This window comes from Berghia stephanieae, chromosome 9, assembly GCF_034508935.2.
Source record: "Berghia stephanieae isolate SIO BIC M18660-M18661 chromosome 9, UCSD_Bste_1.3, whole genome shotgun sequence".
Lineage (NCBI taxonomy): Eukaryota > Metazoa > Mollusca > Gastropoda > Nudibranchia > Aeolidiidae > Berghia > Berghia stephanieae.
This window is the reverse complement of record NC_088368.1, coordinates 27,735,235-27,741,476: the sequence shown is the minus strand read 5'-3', so window position 1 is coordinate 27,741,476 and position 6,242 is coordinate 27,735,235.

Below are 6,242 nucleotides of genomic sequence, written 5' to 3'. Positions count from 1 at the left end.
CAATATGACTTTATCAAATTATGATTTTTTTTTATTTATCCTTGTAAAATACCATTCATACACACACTCTCTCTCTCTCACACACACACACACACACACACACACACACACAACACGCAATCTCTCTCTATCTCTCTCTCTCTCTCTCTCTCTCTCTCTCTCTCTCTCTCTCTCTCTCTCTCTCTCTCTCTCTCTCTCTCTCTCTCTGACATTTATTTTCGTGATTCAGACAAACTGAAGATTGAGCATGGTGGCAGTCGAGATATTATTTTCGCGGCGTATTATTTTAGTCTCGGGTTACAGGATTGTATAACAAACAAGAATGTAGAAGTGAAAATGGCAAGGCTTCTAAATAACTTTTAAAAATATTTTAACCGGGTATTTATATCTATTGACGTTGGATTTCTTTAGCGTTTGACATCAAAAGGTTTCAGGGTCGAGTCCTGCATATTACATGTCCATGTCCTTGTAAAACATTCCAATTTTATAGTACTTCCCCCGCACTTCTCAAGATTCGGCGCGACGGTCATAATTTTTTTTAAAATTCTCACTGGACTTACATAACCATCGAGCACTGTTAGTGCATGCTGATTACAACTCATCCGAACGTCTGTGCTATGCAAAGGGAAGTAACAATGATTAACAACAATGAATAACTATACTATCATGATATGAAGTGAATAGAAAAGTGCCAGAAGACAATAGAGAATAAAAATTTTTCGCGGCGGTGGTGGGGTTCGAACCTGCGACCTTATTGGTACGACAACTCCGCCTGGCAGGTGAGAGCGTGGCTCTACCGTGTGAGCTATCCACGAACACAAAAATATTCGTTTCAAACCCAAAGTCATTACTAGATCCCTCTCTCACCCACTTCTTGAGACCGCCGATTCGTTCGTACACCACCATCGCGAATAATTTTGACCAGCAGTTAAGCTTAATAGCCAATATTCTCAACACAAACATATAACATAGAAACGATTGAGACATTGAGTATGCTCCGGTGTATGGGGTGAATTTTTAATTCAGAAAAGTGAGTGGAGCAGGCACTTATGTTGGTAACAACAAGATATGAAGTGAATAGAAAAGTGAGGAGCATACTCTCAATCGTTTCTATGTTATATGTTTGTGTTGAGAATATTGGCTATTAAGCTTAACTGCTGGTCAAAATTATTCGCGATGGTGGTGTACGAACGAATCGGCGGTCTCAAGAAGTGGGTGAGAGAGGGATCTAGTAATGACTTTGGGTTTGAAACGAATATTTTTGTGTTCGTGGATAGCTCACACGGTAGAGCCACGCTCTCACCTGCCAGGCGGAGTTGTCGTACCAATAAGGTCGCAGGTTCGAACCCCACCACCGCCGCGAAAAATTTTTATTCTCTATTGTCTTCTGGCACTTTTCTATTCACTTCATATCTTGTTGTTACCAACATAAGTGCCTGCTCCACTCACTTTTCTGAATTAAAAATTCACCCCATACACCGGAGCATACTCAATGTCTCAATCGTTTCTATGTTATATGTTTGTGTTGAGAATATTGGCTATTAAGCTTAACTGCTGGTCAAAATTATTCGCGATGGTGGTGTACGAACGAATCGGCGGTCTCAAGAAGTGGGTGAGAGAGGGATCTAGTAATGACTTTGGGTTTGAAACGAATATTTTTGTGTTCGTGGATAGCTCACACGGTAGAGCCACGCTCTCACCTGCCAGGCGGAGTTGTCGTACCAATAAGGTCGCAGGTTCGAACCCCACCACCGCCGCGAAAAATTTTTATTCTCTATTGTCTTCTGGCACTTTTCTATTCACTTCATATCTTGTTGTTACCAACATAAGTGCCTGCTCCACTCACTTTTCTGAATTAAAAATTCACCCCATACACCGGAGCATACTCAATGTCTCAATCGTTTCTATGTTATATGTTTGTGTTGAGAATATTGGCTATTAAGCTTAACTGCTGGTCAAAATTATTCGCGATGGTGGTGTACGAACGAATCGGCGGTCTCAAGAAGTGGGTGAGAGAGGGATCTAGTAATGACTTTGGGTTTGAAACGAATATTTTTGTGTTCGTGGATAGCTCACACGGTAGAGCCACGCTCTCACCTGCCAGGCGGAGTTGTCGTACCAATAAGGTCGCAGGTTCGAACCCCACCACCGCCGCGAAAAATTTTTATTCTCTATTGTCTTCTGGCACTTTTCTATTCACTTCATATCTTGTTGTTACCAACATAAGTGCCTGCTCCACTCACTTTTCTGAATTAAAAATTCACCCCATACACCGGAGCATACTCAATGTCTCAATCGTTTCTATGTTATATGTTTGTGTTGAGAATATTGGCTATTAAGCTTAACTGCTGGTCAAAATTATTCGCGATGGTGGTGTACGAACGAATCGGCGGTCTCAAGAAGTGGGTGAGAGAGGGATCTAGTAATGACTTTGGGTTTGAAACGAATATTTTTGTGTTCGTGGATAGCTCACACGGTAGAGCCACGCTCTCCCTGCCAGGCGGAGTTGTCGTACCAATAAGGTCGCAGGTTCGAACCCCACCACCGCCGCGAAAAATTTTTATTCTCTATTGTCTTCTGGCACTTTTCTATTCACTTCATATCTTGTTGTTACCAACATAAGTGCCTGCTCCACTCACTTTTCTGAATTAAAAATTCACCCCATACACCGGAGCATACTCAATGTCTCAATCGTTTCTATGTTATATGTTTGTGTTGAGAATATTGGCTATTAAGCTTAACTGCTGGTCAAAATTATTCGCGATGGTGGTGTACGAACGAATCGGCGGTCTCAAGAAGTGGGTGAGAGAGGGATCTAGTAATGACTTTGGGTTTGAAACGAATATTTTTGTGTTCGTGGATAGCTCACACGGTAGAGCCACGCTCTCACCTGCCAGGCGGAGTTGTCGTACCAATAAGGTCGCAGGTTCGAACCCCACCACCGCCGCGAAAAATTTTTATTCTCTATTGTCTTCTGGCACTTTTCTATTCACTTCATATCTTGTTGTTACCAACATAAGTGCCTGCTCCACTCACTTTTCTGAATTAAAAATTCACCCCATACACCGGAGCATACTCAATGTCTCAATCGTTTCTATGTTATATGTTTGTGTTGAGAATATTGGCTATTAAGCTTAACTGCTGGTCAAAATTATTCGCGATGGTGGTGTACGAACGAATCGGCGGTCTCAAGAAGTGGGTGAGAGAGGGATCTAGTAATGACTTTGGGTTTGAAACGAATATTTTTGTGTTCGTGGATAGCTCACACGGTAGAGCCACGCTCTCACCTGCCAGGCGGAGTTGTCGTACCAATAAGGTCGCAGGTTCGAACCCCACCACCGCCGCGAAAAATTTTATTCTCTATTGTCTTCTGGCACTTTTCTATTCACTTCATATCTTGTTGTTACCAACATAAGTGCCTGCTCCACTCACTTTTCTGAATTAAAAATTCACCCCATACACCGGAGCATACTCAATGTCTCAATCGTTTCTATGTTATATGTTTGTGTTGAGAATATTGGCTATTAAGCTTAACTGCTGGTCAAAATTATTCGCGATGGTGGTGTACGAACGAATCGGCGGTCTCAAGAAGTGGGTGAGAGAGGGATCTAGTAATGACTTTGGGTTTGAAACGAATATTTTTGTGTTCGTGGATAGCTCACACGGTAGAGCCACGCTCTCACCTGCCAGGCGGAGTTGTCGTACCAATAAGGTCGCAGGTTCGAACCCCACCACCGCCGCGAAAAATTTTTATTCTCTATTGTCTTCTGGCACTTTTCTATTCACTTCATATCTTGTTGTTACCAACATAAGTGCCTGCTCCACTCACTTTTCTGAATTAAAAATATACTATCATGGCTACCTTCCCTTGATTAGAGATAACGGATGGTTGTAAGAAATTAACGATTTAATTATTATTAATTTGTTTCAACACGGAGTTGCATTTACTGCATAGTTTTTTTTTTAATCAAGGCGCATTATTAGGCTTTTCTACAACGACAGTAATTAGATTTTTTTTTTCATATTGTCATGATGATATTAGCCAACAGACAGAAATGGAAGTCCTTATTCGCCCAACAATGGCTCTTTGAAGACTGTATATATGATGATATCAACAAAGAATTTTCCCACCCAATTACGAGGTTTTCAAAAGTCTTTTAGCCTGATTTATCATATCATTAGACAGGTATGTGATTATATTATAGTATGTTATGTTAAGATAGGGGCAGCGTGTCTCGCTCAGCGGTATGGTATTTGGGTCTTACTCGAAGGTGCCGAGTTCGACTAACCCGTTGCAATGTGTAGCCTTGAGCAAGTCACCTCGCTCTAGCTCAGTTTGCGGCGCAGCAATGCGGCAGAAGCCTGGGAAATTCCAGTCTTCCATTGGAAAAGGCCATAAAGACACATTTCCCCTTTGAGATGAATGAATGGTTTGGGTTTTTTGTTTGTTTTTAATATTTTATTATAACACTTGAGGTCAGTGTTGGATGGCATAATTGAACAATGACACTTTTGACCTCGAAATTACATCATCAAAGACCCAAAGGCAGTGAAATTAGAATAATCCAGAACCTTCGGGCTTCAAAACCCTGAATTGAGTGAATGCATTATATGCCAAATTCAGTCCCTTGAATGGTGGACAAGAAAGAATTGCAATGACCTCTCAATAAGGGATTGGTATCTTGGTGTTAAGGCTTGTATTTTTTAATGAGTTGTGTGAATTTGTGAGTTTGTCACTCGTAGGATAATCGAGCCCTAAAATAGGGTTTATATGGGTGTTGTCCTCTTAAAAGTATTCACTGTGTTTGTTACAAATAAGGGGGGGGGGGGGGGGGGGGGGGGGGGGGGGGGGTTGTTTTTTTTTTTTTTTTGTTTTTTTGTTGTTTTTTTTTTTTTTTTGTTTAAAATAATGTAAGGGTTCTACGACGCTTGCAACACATTTAGCACCAGTAAAAAGGAAGAAAATTGAATAGGAAAAAGTTCTAGAATTACAATTAAAGCACCCGAGAAAAGGTGAGACAAAGGGGAATTAGTTTGAGTAGGGAACAGATGTAGATTCCAAGAGCCAGTGTACTTAGTTTGAGATCACCTTAAATTTTAAATGTCTCATTCTGGCACAAGCACAGGACCCCACTAAAGATACACACTCAAATGTTTACAAATCATATATATGTAAAACAACAATTATACAGTGCATAACAGAGAGGTGATTTACAAGATAATAAAATATCATCTCCCAAAATTCTAACCATATATTTGATTTGACTGTTTTCTTCCCAGTCAGGGTATCCGGCCAGGGCCAGGACAAAACCAAGTAATCTCAATCCAAGACAAAGACAGAAGGCATGTTGGAAAACAGATATAGGAGGATAGAAGACACACACATGCCTCCCTGCCCACTATGAGAGGTCAGGAACCCCACCCAGACAAAATCTGTGATAACAGTATTCACCTAATAGTAGGAAGCAAAGGTCCACCTGCAATAGAAACAAGTCAAGCTGAAACATACACTAATTTATACCGTCTCAAAACTGTATTATGTCGGGATGAATAGGACTTTGAAATTTGAATTTTGAATTGAACTGATAAGAAATACAAACTTTAAGGGGTTTTGTTGCAGTGGAGGAATTCTTTACCATAAAGAATATAAATTAACCCCAAGTCTTATATATGTCTGTGGCTATAAAATTAAATTTCCAGCAAATAGTATACCGTTTAACGACGATGGTTCACAATAATTAACATGAACACATTACACTGACCCACCAGCGATGACACCAGACAAGATTTGAACCATAAAGATAATAATAATAATAATAATAATAATAATAATAATAATAATAATAATAATAATAATAATAATAATAAATAATGATAATAATGATAATAATAATATAATAATAATAAATAATAATAATAATAATAATAATAATAATAATAATAATAATAATAATAATAATAATAATAATAATAATAATAATAATAATAATAATAATAATAATAATAAGAAGAAGAAGAAGAAGAAGAAGAAGAAGAAGAAGAAGAAAAAGAAGAAGAAGAAGAAGAAGAATAAGGCCCATAACATCATATCTATCTATCTATCTATCTAACTATCTATCTATCTATCTGTCTATCTATCTATCTATTTATCTATCTATCTATCTATCTATCTATCTATCTATCTGTCTATCTATCTATCTATTTATCTATCTATCTATCTATCTATCTATCTATCTATCTAT